This window comes from Equus caballus, chromosome 31, assembly GCF_041296265.1.
Source record: "Equus caballus isolate H_3958 breed thoroughbred chromosome 31, TB-T2T, whole genome shotgun sequence".
In the NCBI taxonomy this organism is placed as follows: Eukaryota; Metazoa; Chordata; class Mammalia; order Perissodactyla; family Equidae; genus Equus; species Equus caballus.
Genome location: NC_091714.1, coordinates 16,731,811 through 16,747,616, shown reverse-complemented (window position 1 = coordinate 16,747,616; position 15,806 = coordinate 16,731,811). Strand labels below are relative to the sequence as shown.

The 15,806-nt window shown below is 45.9% G+C and overlaps 1 protein-coding gene and 1 long non-coding RNA gene across 3 annotated transcripts in view; one reads left to right on the top strand and one right to left on the bottom strand.

Annotated features, from left to right (window-relative positions):
- The window catches only part of PPP1R14C (protein phosphatase 1 regulatory inhibitor subunit 14C), an 87,602-nt gene that overhangs the window by 22,825 nt on the left and 48,971 nt on the right, over positions 1-15,806 (top strand). The window lies entirely within an intron of this gene.
- On the bottom strand, positions 2,459-15,341 carry LOC111771434 (uncharacterized). Of its 2 annotated transcripts, XR_002805293.2 has the most exons (4): positions 15,198-15,340; positions 14,631-14,708; positions 7,194-7,547; positions 2,459-4,732 (listed from the first exon to the last, which is right to left on the bottom strand). It is a non-coding gene; the product is annotated as an uncharacterized lncRNA (long non-coding RNA). The 2 variants fall into 2 exon arrangements; XR_002805292.2 differs by lacking the exon at positions 2,459-4,732 and having other exon boundaries at positions 5,993-7,547; positions 15,198-15,341.

The window sequence follows — 15,806 nt, the reverse complement described above, 5'->3', positions numbered from 1 at the left end:
TTCATTATATGGAATATTCATTCATAGGTATATATTTAACATAAGTATGTATATATATACATGATATGGTACTTTTGACATTCAGAATTAATGGTTCAAGTTACTATAGATAGAAAATATTTGATTCCCTTAGGCCAGTAGATTAGAGAGCTTTCTAGAAGATCTCTCTAATCCCAGGCGTTGGTGCTTTAAGTAAAGCTGTATTTTCGAGTGTTTGTTAAGGCAGCAGACCACACCTGGCCTACTGTAGGAGGCCCCCTGGGATGGTGGGAAGAACACAGCCTGCAGAATGAGGCACACTGCAGTCTAGAGCCCAGCTCTGCTGCTCACTAGCTGGTGGTTATTCTGCATTTGGACTATTGACAACTGCTGTTATGGGTATTTCTTCTTTCCTTAAGAAGCCTTGGTTTATTATGGGCCTCAAAATAGAAGCTGCTTAGTCTGAAGATAAAGTTCTTTGGAAATGCCATACGACACCTCTCCTGGTAGGCAAATTTGCTGTAATAGGGAACAGTGGGAGTGTGGGGGGGCTGTAACTGGGGTGGGGAGATGGGCACGTGACAAGGAAAGTGAGCACAGTAACTTGAGAGGACTGTGAAGCCACTCCAGGTCCCTAGGAGGCCAGATTCGCCACATGGCTGGATGTGGGCACGAGGTCATGCTCTCATCTGTAAGGCCTGGGCATCTTCTTGGTCCTCCCATCAGCCATATTGCTGTTTAAGTCGCTCCGTCAACTCATCACCTTAACTCCAAGCCAGTACTTGCCCTGGTTTCCCTCTTTCCCAGATCACTGTTACCCCAAAATATCTGGAGTTTTAGGTTTTTAAAATTTTGAAATAATTTTAGATTTATAAAGGAGCTGCAAAGACAGTACTGAGTTTTCCCATATCCCCTTCACTTGGCTTCCTCTAATGTTAACATCCTATAATCTGACACATTTATCAAAACTAAGAAATCAACATTGCTACGATACTATTAGCTAAATACTGTCTTTATTCAGATTTTCTTGGTTTTTTCCCTAATATCCCTTTTCTATTGCAAGACCTAAAACAGAATATCACTTTGTACTTAGTGGAGTGGTGTTTTTTGGTTTTTGGGTTTTTTCGTCAGGAAGATTGGCCCTGAGCTAACATCTGTTGCCAGTCTTCCTCTTTTTTTCACTTGAGGAAGATTGTCACTGAGCTAACATCTATGCCAATCTTCCTCTGTTTTATGTGGGATGCTGCCACAGCTTGGCTTGATGAGTGGTGCTAGGGCTGCACCTGGGATCCGAACCTGTGAACCCCAGGCCACTGAAGCAGAGCGCGCAGACTTAACCACTATGCCACCAGGCCGGCCCCACAGTGGAGTTTGTTTTGGCCTCCTTCTCTCATGTCTCATATCCCACCAACTCTTTGAGCCACCTAATCCAGTCCCTTATATCCACCCTTCTTTTCTATTCCTGTGACAAGTGCCTGGACCCAGCGGCAGCCCCTTACCAGTCCCACAAGGACCCTGGTACATTATTATTGGACTTCTGTCCCCAGATGCTTTCACTTTCTTGCGAGCTGCCTGGAGCTGTCAGGTGAACCATCCTAAAGATGACTTTTCTCAGGTGGCTCAGGTCTCTCCCTGAATGAAAGCAACTCCCCACACACCCCCTCTGACCTTCCAATGTCGAGTTGCACCACTTTTCAGCTTCCTCTTCAACTCTCTTCTGCACACAGATGGGTCTCTTGGCAGCCTCCTTGCCAGTGCCTAATATCTCACAATTGCTAACCTTGAGACCTACTGTGTGCAGGAACTATGTTAAGCTCCTCACATGCTTTATCTTAGTCTTCAGGACAGTACTTATGAGGGGGATCCAATTAGGAAACAGAGGCACAAAGAGGATTAAGTAACTGGCCATGGACACACAGCGAGCATGTGGTTGAACAAGCATTTGAATGGAGGGCCTCTGACTGCAGACCTTACGTTCTTAAGCCCCCCAGTCTCTCATCTCAAATTGCGGATGGCCCCATGAGTTTTGCAATACCGTTCCCAATATTCTCCTTCCCCAAACCCTCCTTCTCTCTCAGTTAGGATCCTGTCCATCCTCCAACGCCCAGCTCAGATCCCATCTCCATGATGTTTCCCATTTTAGGCTGAAATCAATCTGCTTACTCAGCGCTTTGGTACTTATAAATCAATTAAAAATAAATGCTATAGTGTTGCTCAGCTGGCACTTTACAAATGCTGCCCTCGGTGTGGTTTCTTATGCACGTACATCCTAGCTTCCTCATTCGACTGTAACGCCCTAGATGGTAGAAACTTTGGTTTATAATATCTTGTGTCCTCCACAAAGTCCAGCAGATATTCCCTGTTCAGTAAGTATGTTTTAGATAAGTGTGATTTCCTGGAATATCATTTGATAATAAATAGAGAAGAGAGTGTTTCTTCTTTGGTCTCATTCTATCTGAAACAAGAGCTTGAACGTTGCTTTCGGTGCTGCTATGGTGTTTAATCCCTGTTGGCCAAATAATAAAACCAACAATAAGAATAGTAACTCACATAGTGCTCATTACATGCTGGGCTCTATTCTAAGGCCTTCCCCACACCAAGTCTTCATCTTCTTAACAAACCTTTGAGAGGGTGCAATCACTAGGCCCGTTTTAAAAGGGTGGAAACCAGACATGGAGAGGTGTGGTAACTCCCAGAGAGCCTCGAGCTGCTGGTGGAGCTGGAAAGATTGTCCCCTGTGGGCTGGGTCTCTCGGACCTGCTTCAGTTGGGCCTTTGCCAGCAGAGGCCACAGGCGGATACAGAGCTCACTCCTCTTTTTGTGAAGTCAGAGTGGTCATTCATGAAGGATACAGAACTTTGATGTGTTGAGCACATTTTGGGGAAAGTGAGTTCGTTGGCATCGTGAGCCTTCATAAATATTTAACCCTTTGCCCTTTATGACTGCTTAGTAATTTCCTTTGTAAAGTATTACTTGAACGATCAAGAGCAAATATACAGGCAAGCTCCAAGTGTGGAGATTGGGCGGGCGTTTCTAACTGCGAGAAAGGCGCTCTGACATTTCCTGGGGGGTGGTTCGGCACCCCCCAGGGCGGAGGGTAAGTAGTTACCAGATGCTAACTTTGTGTGCTTTCCCTGTTCAATGCTTAATCATTTTACAGCAGAATGTAACCGTAACACATGGCTTTTGACTCTGTTAGGTTGAAGGCTGGTGTTTTTCTCAGCAGAATTGGTTAAAATAAAACCTGGGTGTCATACGGTTGGCATGCTGTTGGGGAAATGCAGTTCGAACCACAAGCGCAGCATAACTGTGGTATTTTTAACTGCTATTTGGTTTGCCCAACTTAATTGCCACGGTAGGTCTTGAACTTTCCAAAGTTCTCTCTCTTCTAAAAAGATCTCTAAACCTGCCACACCTAAGTCACAGTTACTAAAGAATTCAGCACTCCACTGGGGGGTGTTTAGAACTGGACATGGCTTGTGTTCTTTTTCTTTTCTTCTAGGTTAATCCTTTGATCCATTACCTGGGTTTTTGGGGGAAGAGGTCCTCATGATTGGGTAAATAGGATGGACCCGGCTGGGTACCACTAGCTGAGGGGGTGTAGGTATAGGGGGCAGACCCATGGGATGCTTGTGGTCAGCCCTGCAGACTAGTCTGGCCAGGCCAGCCCTGGAGGCCATCTCTGGCTCCACAGGGGTGCCCTTGGCCTCCTTGAGTTACCAAGCCAGGAATTGCTCATAAAAATCAAACCTGACACAGGATGCCCACGGTACAATTTGTGTCTGGCTGCATTGGCAGTCACCTCTGTCCTGTTTCCTGCTTCAAGGCAATATCTTTCGCTTTAAACTGAACTTTCCCCTTGATTGTATGTCTTAGTGCCAAAGGGACAACAGGAAAACAACAGCCTGCTTCTGTCCATGCTAACTTATTTAAAATACCCAGAAGTTCAGGGCTCAGTAAATGCGAGAACGTCGTAGCTCCTTTGAAGGAACTGTTCTATGTCTAAACCGCGATCTGCTTCTTTCACTGATATTTTGGTGACTTCGTGGATTAGGGTCTCAAGAACCAGCAGCGCTTTTGTGATCATCTTCAACGAGTCCATGTTCAGACACATCCCTTTCAGATCTTAGAAGCGAGGTTCTCCTTTTGCCCTGTTGTTGGGGGTGAGGCCCATGGAAGGGCAGGTCCCTGGCGCTGCCACTGGTGTCTGGGTTTAGCAGACGACTTGAAGGAGTGGCTGATTCAGGAGAATGCTGTTCGCTGTGTGGGGGAACCCAAGGGCGAGGCATGGGTTTTATACTGACAGATGAGGCCGCTCAGGGAAGCGGGAACAAAGATGGATCAGAACAGCCAGTTATTTAAGGCAGATCGCACCTGGCAAGGGATCTGGCCTCCCCCATGTGTCAACTAGCCTGTCTCTGTCTACCTCCTGGCTTTCTATGGTCCTGACTCCATGTCCTGTTTGTTGCCTTCCCTTCACCAGAAATTCTAAGATCGTGTTTCCCAGCCTGCAAACTTGACCTAGTTCCTGACGGATGTCTTGCTGGATGGTCTTGTAGATGTTTTGACGCTGTACTGCCCTCTGGACAGGATTAAGCTTATCTTAACACTCAGCAGAAAGGGTGCAGGTCTTTCTGCCTATGTGGTGTGTCGGTAGGAAAGGGAATGAGCTGCTTCAAGAGCTGCATCTCGACGGTTCCAGAAGAAGCAGTAAGATATCCCACTTCTCTACCTGTTGTTTCTGTGAAGCGATCTGGGGAGCAGGGAGAAAATGAAGTGAGAGTTTGGGTCCAAATATGGGTCCCACTTAATGCAACTTTGGGCCAGGTTTATATCGGGAAGGGAACTATCTTGGTAGATAAGAAGTGACGATTCTTGCCCATGTGACCGAGGCCTGGACGCTGTCTGTTGACAGCAGAGCGGGTAGACACAGGGTCACATGTGGGGTGGCTGAGGGTGTGGAGCTTTTGGCCAAGGGCAGTGATTTCACGCTGAGCTGTGCCTTCTCCCCTTTCCTTTCTCTACCATGTCCCTCTCTTTCTCTCCCCGGTAGAGGGAGATAGAGGGCGGGCAGGGGAGAGTTACTTTAATCAGGCCAATTGGACCTGAATCAGAACCCCTGCACTGGAGCTGCCCGGTGACTGTCCGGTGAGTGTATGGGGACAGACCTCATCTCCAGGCCCTGTCTCTGTGAGAGGAAGACGGGCCTCTCTTTGCTGTCTGCGTCTTCCCTCTTTGCTGTGCTCTTAGCCCTGGTCGTGGTATAAATATTGTCCAATGCCTCATTGGTCTAATGTCTTATGTCGCTCTCGCTCATGAGTGTGCTTTCCACACATGGCTGAGTACTGGGATCATAATCTCCTAGAGGGCTTTGTGTATGTCTCCTGGTACCCCGGGGTGGCCCGTCACCACTGCCTGCAGATCCCATGGGTCTTTTGTACAGAGGCTTTGCGCCCTCCTGGTCTACCGCATCCTGTGATCAGAGTCTGGCACACACTGGAAAGGTTCGCAGTGACCTGTGTCCAGCCCACCTGGAAGCGGTAGCAGCAAGTCTGCAACTAAGGGTCCAGCTGGTCTGTCTGATACCCGACCCAAGTGGGAGGCTGGAGGAAACCCCAAGTGTGGGCAGAGGAGCGTGTCGGGAGGTCACGGGGACAGTGGAAGCCCTCTTTGGGCCGATGGAGAGGGGCAAGACCAGCTGGAGAACCTGGAGACTCTGGGCTACAATTGGAGGGGCCGGGGGTTATGGCAGGAGGAGATTTGCTGCTCTCCTAAGATGCACGATCAGCCCTTGGAGTTCAAGTCTTCAGTTTGAGTAAAGCCAATACGACCGACTTCTAGACCTACTGGAAGTATCCCCACCAAGGAGCTGACTGTGTGTCTAACCGCACAGTCACTGGTGCGTTAGTCTGACTGTTTTGTTTCCCTTTGCGTTTTCTTGGAATCGTTAAAGATAAAATTGCTCCTGGCTTTCAAGATTATCACGCTGATACAAACCACTGTACCAGAAATACTAAAGAGGGTCTTTATGCTATTGGTTATTGTGTTGCTATGAGTGGAAGTGATCATCTAAGATGCAGAGATAGCTGCCCTTGCTTTGTCTCCAACATCTTGACCTTGATGAGATGCGGAGGCATCAGCTATGGAAACGTGGATTTTCTAACCTCACAGGTGACTCATTTCTTCATCCACAGGGAAGGAGGAAAATGAGATCGTGTATCACTTGGATGACTGGCTCAAAAAGACAGAAGCTCTAGGCAAAGCGAGCTCTCCCGGGAGAGTCGCCAGCTGTGCTTGTGAGCTTTCTAGACTCTCTCTGGTACTATGAGTACAGATGTCCTTTTCAAAGCTCTGCTCTGCTTCCTGAAATACCCTCCCAACCCACTTCCTCCTGGGAGGAAGGGCGGCCTGAGCGTAGAGCCAGCGTGGGGAGGGCTGGGCAGGGGGTGCAGGGAGGGAAGACACTGCCAGCCACCAAAGGCTTCATCCTCACAGTGCAAGGAACAGGCTGCCAGGCGCGGAGAGTCCCAGTAAGTGTCTGGACTTGGGGGCCTGGCCACCCAGGCCTGTCTTTTTAAGTAGAAACTAACTGCAAAAATATGCATCTCATGTGAAATCTCTGTCATTGGTTCATGGGCTATTAAAAATAATTGGTATTACTCATGATGATGCTTTTATATATGTGAGATGAAACAACCTTATTATTTTTTAGGGTGGTTGTAATGAAACTGAAGACTAACATCTGCATGGAATGAGTGAGAAAAAGGAAGGTTGGAGTCCCAACTGGTGCCCCATACTGACTGCATGACCTTGGAGAAATTACTTAGCATCTCTGTTCTTCAGTTTGCTTATCTGTAGAATTGGGCGTAACAAAACGGCTGATGTGAGAATTAACTGAGGTGATTTGTGTAAGAAAGCGTTTAGCTGAAGAAACTGAGCCTCAGTTTCTTCATCTGTAAAATAGGGATATTAGTTTCACCTACAGGAAAGTGTTGTCGCGAGAGCTACACAGCATAGTGTTTGGGGGATGTGCCTGAGTGAAATGGAAGCACTTAGGAGTGTAGGGCTGGTTTCCTATTTCACCCAGCATAGCGCAAGGAACTCTGCACAGGTGACAGGTCGGGAAATCTCCTGAGCCTTCGGCTGCTTTCTCTGATGTAAATGTTGTCACAGCCGTGCAAGCCCTTCTTGGAAGAGTCATTTTAGGCATGTACCTGGAAGACCTCCCTCCGTCACTTCAGTGGGCGACACAGGAGAAGCAGTCTGTGCAAGCTCCTTGAGAGCACGTGACGGGAGATAAGAGCGACACCGGGTTTGGGACTGTCGCCAGTGTGGCCGGGTAGGTTGAGTGAAGCGTGAAAACCTGGGGTTTGCATTTGAAGGAAGCCTGGAGGCAGAGCCTGGATGCGGAGCTGTTCTTTTGGCGTGATGCGTTTTTGCTGCCCAGTGGTGACCCCGGACCATTTCCTCAGAGCTGAGAGGGGCTCTGCGTGCAATAAGAGATGACAGTGCCATTCTGCACCGCCCCAGAAAAATTAGTCCATGTCCACATTCTTCTCACAGTGCGTCTGAAATGAGGACAGAATGTCAAAGTTTAGGTTTAGTCGGGTGACAGGAAGGTAGAGAAACTATGGCTTCTCCCTTAGGAGCTAATGGTCAGATTTAAATTTAGTAGTAGGTGATGGATTTTTTTAAAAAGTGAAATCAAGTAGGCCTGTCTTCAGAAGTGCAATTTTTATCCCCCCCGTTTTGAGTCTTTATCGTTAAGCGGCTGACTGCTCCCTGGGAGGCCGGCTTTAGGAGATATTCTTGATCAGGATTGCCCTGCCCGGTGTGGAACTGAGCTCCACTCTGGGAGTTGTTAGTCTAGGCTACTCGTCATGGAGCGGGCAGTGGTGGGCATTTTCCCTTTCTTTCTGCTTTAAGATTCAGGTTGTCCTGAGAGAAGAAATGTTAACAGTGCGGTAGAATGTTTTTAAAATCTTGTCTTGAATATTTAATTGTTAATTATCAATGGTCTCTTCACTTTGACTCTATTTCCTGTTTCCCTGGGTATCTGACTTCTCAAACTAAAAAATGGTTTCTTGCACATAATGGTTTTCTTGCTTATACTTTAATTAGGAAAAATGTCACCTCTGAGCCTAGCCTTCTTGTTTGTTGCGATAATAAGATGCTTTGTCCTCGGCCTTAATGGTGCCACGCTGGAGAGCTGGGCCGTGGAAGTTTGCTCAGAGTGTGTGTGCGCCATCTTTCTGATCAGCAGCACACTTTGCGGGCATCTTGTTTTTATTTCATTAATGTGACTTGATTTATTTTTGATTGGGGGCTAAGACAGGTTTTCTTTTTCATTGCTTCTCTGACTTGAGACTTGAAATAAAATTACTTTGTGCGGCAAATGGTTTGCATGATATTGATCCCCTTTGTCTTCTTCCAAAGCGAGACGAAGTGGGAAATAGGATGCTGGGTAGATGAAGGGTTAGTCGCTGGGCAGTGCTGAGCGACTCCAGCCAACTAGCTTGGGTGTAAACAATGTGAAAGGAAAAGAAAACTTCATCTTGTCATTTCACTAAAGTCAGTCATTTTCACCGAATTGCTTTACACGTATAGGACTTTAGGTTGTGGTCAGCAAGAGAAGACATTTAGTTAGCATGGTGGCCAAGGGCACACACTCTATGTCCAGACCTGCTGAGTTTGTATCTGGCTCCATCACTTCCAAGATGTGTACCTTGGGGCAAGTTATGCAACCTCTCTATTTTCCCAACTGTAAAATGGGGATACTAAAAGTGTATAGATACCTTATAGGGTCATCGTGAGGATTAGATGAAATGATTCGTGTAAGGTGCACAGTATAATAGAGCTTGTCACCAGTAAGCACGCCATCACTGTAGAAATCCATAAATACCCACTGAAAGCACAAATATTCTACTGGTTTTTAGATTATATCCTTCATGATTACTCTGATAACTTAGACTTATAACATTTGAAAGAGTGATTTTTTTTTTTAATGAGTTATCTTGGATTATTAGCAGGCAACTCTGGCTAATGTTAGTCATAAATTTCACTAAAATTTTCTATAGTACAGGTAGCCCTAAAATTATAACAAGGAAAATGAGTTTGTGAAAATGAGTTTATAAATCCAACTTTCACTCTTGATTGTGACAAGAAGGAAACAGAATGAAAAATAAAACATATTTTGTCTTAGGACGTCAGGGAAGTTCAGAGTTCAGAAAAATGCTTTCAAATGTCATAGTACATGAACAGTTATTACAAACCCACTGAGTGTTGGCTTTGTAGGGGAGGAAGACAATTCCTCTACCCTCTAGGTCCTTCTGGCTGGCCTAAGAATTAAATTGACATGAGGCAGAATAACAGGAAAAAACAAACACATTTAATAACATGAATACATGGGAGAAACCCAGGAAAACTGAGTAACTCGCCAAAATGGCCAAAGCCACCAACTTAAATACCGTCTTTAGTTAAAGACAAAGGAGGATGTTGGTAGTAGTGGTTTGGGACTTCAAAGGGGAGGAAGGCAATTTACATGGAGATGGAAAAGCAAATGTTTGGTAAAGAAATGTTTGCCGGGCCATCTATAGACAGTGTGACCCGAGTGAACTTTGATGAAAATGAGCCAGCAAGGTTTCTCCCAGTCTGTTACATCTGGAGTTATCTGCGGAGATAGCTCCTTCCTGGGTCAGGCCTTCTATCTGAAATCCTTTTAGGCAGTTAGAGGAGAGGTCAAAGTTTCTTTCTGAGTCTTTTGTTCTTAAAAATAATTAAACCAAACAGACACATTCTGGAGTGGCCAATTCAGATCCCCCCCAGTTTCTGCCTGAGTCATTAAACTGTGAAATTTCTCGAGATGAGTAAGTAAAATATAGGAAAGTTTCAAAGACTTGGGTAAAGTCTCACATTGATGCAAACATGTATCAGCCTCTTTTTTTAAGCATCTGAGAAAAGCAGGAGAGACTGCTGTGACGCAGTGCTCACTTTGTGACTGTTTGCACATTTCTCAAGTTTTGAGCTGTCCCCTGTGATGTCAGGTCAGTGATTCTTCTGGCTTCTTTGAAGTAGAGTTGGTTGTCAAAATTTAAGCCAGGAGGCCTGCCCGGTGGCGTAGTGGTTCAATACGTGTGCTCCGCTTCAGCAGCCCCAGCTTCACTGGTTCCGATCCTGGACACAGACATACACACTGCTCATCAAGCCGTGCCGCGGCAGCATCCCACAAGAACTAGCATGACTTGCAACTAGGGTATACAGGGGCTTTGGGGAGAAAAAAACTGAAAACCAAAAGAACTTCTTTCCCCCTGCAAAACTGGTTTAAAAATCAAACAAAAGAGCCTATTGAGCTGAATTGATCAGGTAAAATATCGTTTTCTTCTTTGACATAAATTGGCTCAGAAGTTCATGTCTGGGCTGTCTGGTGACTAATCTGCAGGTGTAGTCACACGTCCAAGAGCAGGAAACACTGGTGAACAGGGACCCAGGTTGCGTGTAATGTCCACAGATGAGCGGCTCAGCTTTTGGCCTGCCACATCTTTGAACTGAGGTGGCCCTTATGTGGCATGTGGAGGGGCTGTCTCACTCACTGACACCCCCTGATTTCTCTTGGGTGGGCACATCCAGGCACCTCCTGGTAAGTCCAGTGCCCAATCCCTTTGTCCCCTCCCCCACTACACCCTCCTTATGACCATACGCTGTGATCCGCCATTACTTACACTTTGGGGGCAGCATTTTTTAAGGATATTTTGAGCTGCTTTCTGCTAGAGCTATGGATAAGTGACCTCTGTTTTGCCCCCAGGGGGCCCTCACTCCGAGTTCATGTCTGCTTTCTCCATGGAATGAAAGGTTCCTTGGGAGCAGCCACAGCATCATTTATTCACGGTTTCATCCCAGAGTGTACAAGAGTACCTTGCACATGGCAGCCACCCTGAAAGATTTGTGAATGAGTTAATGAACGAATGAGTTTATGTCTTTGAGCAAACCAAATCTGGGCTTGCATGGCCTGGCTGAGATTCATGCAATCACGAATTTACATATTGACTTATCCATTGGGATGGGAATGACTAATTCCTGCTCGTAGCCTTGATACCCAGAGCTGGGCAGCCAGGACCTTCTCTTGGCCAGCCGTATCATCTGTTGTTGGCTCTTGGCTATCACATTCTGTTACAGATCTTTCCTTCTTTTAATTCCATATTATTATTAACCATACCTAATTTCTAATGTGTGTGTTCTCACTTCCCCGCCTCTCGGCTTAGCTGGGTTGCTTTGGGCAAGTTACTCAACTTCTTTCTGTATTGCTTTCCTTATCTATAAAGTGACAGCGATGGTACTGTCTCTCTATAGGGTGGTTGTGAGGAGGGAAGGAGTTAATGCGTGTGAAGTATTTAGAAAAGTGCCTAGCGATACTCCGCTCTGATCACTAATAGTCACTCCACTGTCATGTGCACGTGCAGAGCTGCTCCTGAGGCCCCGTGCCCTCTCTCCTTGACTCTTGGCCTTGCCAACTTCCTCACTGATTTCCTGACTTTGCTCAACTTGCCACAGGGACCCTCCTCACAGCAACTGTAGCAATTTTCCAGCAATAGGCCACTGTGTCCCCAGCTCTTGGCCGGTGGCTGACGCTGCATATCAATAAGAAACTGCTCATTAGAAGATGCTGGGGTCCCCAGCTTAGCCCTGCTGCTGGGTATGGGGCTCTGGGCTCCACAGACTAAAGGCTACTACTGCATAATCGTTCTGCAGCCTCCTGATCTGCAATAGGAACTTGATGATGGTTTATGATGCCAAGAGTCTGTGACAAATCAGCTCAGTGTATCGGTCAAAATAGGCTAGGGCATGTTGCAGTCAGTAGCGACGCCAAATTTCAGGGGCTCAAAGTACCAGTCATCTTTCTCACTCCTGCTGTGTCTCTGATGTTGGCTGACCTGGGAGTTCTGCTCCTCATTGTCACTCAGGGACCCAGGCCCACGAGGCTCCATCTAGACATGCGCTTCCTTGATTAGCAAGGTCAAAGGCCATGGGAGTCACCCATTGGCTCTTAAAGCTTCCACCGGGAATGGCACACATCACGACCACCTCCCAGTTTATTGGCCAAAGCAAGTCAGGCTCCGAGTCTAACTTCAGAGGGATAAACAAAGCACAGACCTACCCTGTGCCAGGAAAGAGCCACCAGAACATCTGTGACCAGGTAGAGACATCTTGCTGACAAATGGAATTCTGTCTAGTTGTCACTGTCACTCCTTGAAAAGATTATTCCTTGCCACATCTCCACCCTCGTTTTTAAAAAACCATTTTATTTAGTCAGGGAGAGAAGAGATTAATTCCAGGAAGCTTAACAAATGAGGTTTTCCTTTGTGATGATCTTCCAAAGCCTTCAGAAACAGGTTTCCATTCACCTGAAGGAAATGACTCTGCCGTCTGTCTGAGTAGCAAATGCCCCATGTAATTGAGAGCCAGGCCTCAAAGGGGAGTGTTTCTTGTGAAAAGCCCCTCAGGGGACTCAGTTACTTTATTGGACTTTCACCAGGCTCTCATATGTTCAGGGTTTATATGGCCTTTCATCCTGGCTTGTGCGTGGGCTTGTCATTGCACGGATAAGCTCCACGGCAGGTAAACCTGCTTTGATCATCTGCGTCGGAAGTGGAAATAAACCTTGAGGGGGTAACCCCTGTGCTCAGCCAGGAGCTGGAGCTGGGGTTCTCTGGTTGTGTGGTAGAGTGGTTGGTTCGTAAACAAAATGGCGGCAGCTTGAGAGAAGGAGTGTTGCTTTAGAGAATTGGGGGAGAGCGAGGCCACCTGAGACAGCCAGTAGAGAGGCCCTCGCCCAGGCAGGCCTGGAAGGCCAAGACCTCAGCTAGCCTGAGGTAAACAGGAGGGGCACAGTCAGGAAATGATTACAGGCCAGCACAGCTGCCCCGAGGCTCAAGGCAAGACTGCAGACGGTGTGGTCAGACCAGGAGATCCTTCTGGGCCAAGTCAGAATTTTAAGTTTAGCCAGAAGCCATTGAAGTGAGTGGTCAGATCTGAATTTTTTTTTTTTTTACAATGACAAAAGTTTATTTAACAAAAAAATTCAATATGAAAATATGCATGGCCTGATTTTTATATCGTAGTAAAACAGGTGCTGTGGAGAGGGGACGCGTGGAGGCCATTGGCTTCTCTGGTGAACATAGTCATTGTTTATACTGGTTCTTAGGCTTCTGACATGGTGACGCTATCCCCTTGTCTTCCACCATCCAACGTTCTGTTGCCTGTTAGTTGCCATCGCCACACATTCATCTACGGCAGGATTTGTAAAGGCATCAACTCCCTAGGATGTTCCCTGGACACGCAGCCCACCATTTAATTTCAGCGTTAACTTCTCATCCATAAATTTTTTCATCTTGGGAGAGTGAGTTTTGCTCATGGTGTCCACTTGGCGAACTCAAAGATGCCTCGAAATGAAATTCCTTGGAATTTTCTTTTAAAGTTAAACTTGATTTATTTGTTATCTTTTATTTTTTACATGCTTGACTTCTTGGTATTGAAGCTGGGTACCTGAGGGTTGCTGTAAATATTCAATAAGAACATGATTACCCGTCCACCTTGTTCTCAAAACAGACACAGGGGAAAAGAAATTAATCTTCATAGTTTGCTTTCTAGTTTAACCTGAGGGGTGACTCAAGGGTCACAAGGATTTATGAGCTTGTTTTGCAGAAGAAAAAGACTGCCTTTAAAGAAGTGGCGATCACCAGATAACCAGCTGCCAGCTGCAGTTGATGCCCAGAAGTCTGGTTGCCCAAGGGCACATCTGGAGTGAAAGAAACATGATTTCCCCTTTGTTTCTCTGAAACTCTTCCTGCCAAGCCCCTTAGCTCTATAAAGACCCCCTGCTTTCTTCTCTTGTTAAGGCTGATTTGAGAGAACTTATCCTCCTGCCTTCGTATTTTGGCCAGTTCGAATAAACCTTTCCCCATCTCCAAGCACCACTTCTCAGCGATTGGCTTACTGCTCATCAGGCCCACAAACTTGAGATTAAGAGGTTCAATATCAGCATGATTTATGGCTCCACAGCTAATGACTTTCTGTAACATTTCTGCTTTAAACCTACAGTTATATTTTACCCTGAATAACCACATTTAAATCTGATCCTTTCCAATATTTTTCACCCACACAGAAAATTCAACAATGTGGAAAAACCGAAGTAGAATATTTATACTCTAACATAAATCAGTCACTATGGAGAGAGATCTGTTTGTTATCAGGGTTTATTTATATCATTAGGTGATTGCTACAGTTTGTTGTCTTGTCAAAATTTAGCTTTGTATGTATGCACTTAAAGCAGTAAGGGTTTCTAATTTAGAACAGATTAATCTACTTCAGATTTTGCTGTTTTTATGATGAGATAATCTATTTAGCTGAATCTTTCTTCTTTTGGTAATAGCTTAATTAGATGGTCAGACAGATATTTATACAACACATTCTAAGACTATAAATTTTGTTCCTTAATGGTTGAAGCAGATTAGAATTTTGCAAAAAAGACTCCTGTGGCTGCTGCATGGAGAGGGGGCTGGGTGGGCATGCCCAAGGTCAGGAGAGAGTTAGGAGGCAGGAGGGGGTCTAGGGCCTGGATCAATTTGTTAGCTATGGGATGAGGAAGGCGGACTTACCAGTGGATGGGTGTGCTGTCCAGCAGGAAGGCGACAGTGGTCATTTGCTGAACCCACTGTCCTGGTGGGCAGGCACCCCTGGGAAGTGAGAGGGGATGTCAGAAGCTTGGTTAGTGGTGAGTAGAACAATGGGAGCGACCTTCTTGTAAGGTGTTTTAATTACTCTTTGTTTGCCCGCCAAATTCCCCTTCCTGTGAGTTATTTTCTCTGGATATAACTGAAAGCAATCCTTGAGGGTCTGTGCAGTTCCTTTTTCCCTAAAGTGCCAAACCAAGGGTGATAACATTTAAACTCTTGAGTCCACTCCCCATCCCCTATCTTGTGCTTCGTAATATATTTCTTTTTCTTGACACAGGGCCAGCCCAGACAGAGGTCCTAATGCAATAGGGCAGATTGCAGTATTCTCTGATGACTTCGTTGACATCCTTATCCCATTTTTCATGGTCACTGTTATTAGATTTGAGGGAGACTCTGGTCTCTTGATTGGATAAGGAAGACACCTGGGTGTCCCTGATTGAATTTGGCAAACGTTCTGGTCTCCTTGTAGAGGACTGGGGAAATACCCACCTCGCATCTGCAATATATTATCAAACCATCTTTTATGCTGGCGAGATTTCTGGTGATGGCTAAGCTCATGTTGATGTAGACTGTTTTAGCTTTTCTTTCAGTCGGAACATTTTCTGACCACACATTCTAGGGCTGCTCCCATTTGGAGCCTTTAGAACCTTTCTTCAGATGGATATAGAATGCTTTATTATCAAGTGTTCCTCTGGGTAGGTTCAAAAGCCATAGACACCTTGACAACAACAAACACAGTTTGGAATCTTAATCCTGGTGTTACCAAACCAGGCTCATTTTGCCTGCCGCATGATATAATGATCACTGAGACGATGAGTTTGCAACAGAGAAAGGGTTTGTCCACAAGGTGGCCAAGAGAGGAGACAAGAGAACAAATCTCAAGTCTGCTTCCCTGAAAATGGGGATTAGGGATATTTTTGGGATAAAGAGGTAGTGTGGTCTGAAGTGAGGGGATAGATGATTGGAAGTAAGGAATCAATGATCTGCACAAGTGTAATCAAGTTTCATGGCACTTCATAGGATGCGTGTTCACAAAATGGCGACCTTAGCGTGATCTGAGGTTGGAGTTTTCAGCCTCCCGATGTCAAAGGGTCATCT